Below are 1,140 nucleotides of genomic sequence, written 5' to 3' on the forward strand. Positions count from 1 at the left end.
TGTCTCATATATACACGTGTAATAAAGTGCATAAAGTGTGCGAATCTCAAGTGTACGACGCGATGCATTTTTACAGCTGGATATACGCTCATATAACTTCCTCTTAGGTCATATGAGGGAAATTTTCCAACACACGAGATTCCCTCCTGCATTTTTCCCGTTAATATGCACTCCAAGAGTCACCAGTGGTCTATTACCGCCAGAGAAACACTTGTCCATTTTCAACTTCATATAATAGGAATAAGCTGTATGAAATATATTGTATCTGACTTCATCGAGCCACCCTGAAGTCTGTCAGGTTTTATCCATGTTGTTGCACATAGAAAAAAATTTTTTTCTAGGTGTTATTTTATTCCAATGGATGAATACACAACAGTATTTCTTACTCATTTATACATTTTATTCTTTTGTTAAAGTTTGTATTATAACCGAGCATATGGCCTATTTTGCTGAATATTTATTTAATGCATACTTAGAAATAATGTGTCTTACGCTGTTGTTAGGAGCCCTGGTGCTGTAGTGGTTAAGATCTCTGCTGCTAAACAAAACATTGGCAGTTTGAATCCACCAGCTGCTCCTTAGAAACACTATAGGTTAGGTCTACTCTGTCCTACAGTTGCTACGAGTCAGAATAAATATGGCAGCTATATATATATATATATATATGTATATATGTATATGTATGTATATATATATAATTTAATGCTGTTGTTAGATGGAGTGTTGGTGTTTGTCAAGATGGTTAATGGTGTTTGTCTTAGTTACCTAATGCTGCTGTAACAGAAATACCACAAGTGGGTGGCTTTAACAAGCAGAAATTTATTTTTTTCAGGGTTTAGGAGACTAGAATTCCAAATTCAGGGTGCTGGCTCTAGGTGAAGGCTATCTCTCTCTGTGAAATCTGGGGGAAGGTCCTTGGCTTTTCTGATCTTCTGTTCCTGGGTGACCTTCATGTGCCTCTGCATGTTTCCTCCCCATTTCTGTTTCAAAATGTGTGTTAACTTGGCTAGTCCAGGATTCCCAGTATTGTGTGATGGTCCACTATTTTGTCATCTGAGGTGATTTTCCTATGTGTTGCAAATCCTACCTCTATGATGTTAATGAAGTGAGATTACCAGAGTTATGTTAATCAGGCAAGAC

This window comes from Loxodonta africana, chromosome Y, assembly GCF_030014295.1.
Source record: "Loxodonta africana isolate mLoxAfr1 chromosome Y, mLoxAfr1.hap2, whole genome shotgun sequence".
Lineage (NCBI taxonomy): Eukaryota > Metazoa > Chordata > Mammalia > Proboscidea > Elephantidae > Loxodonta > Loxodonta africana.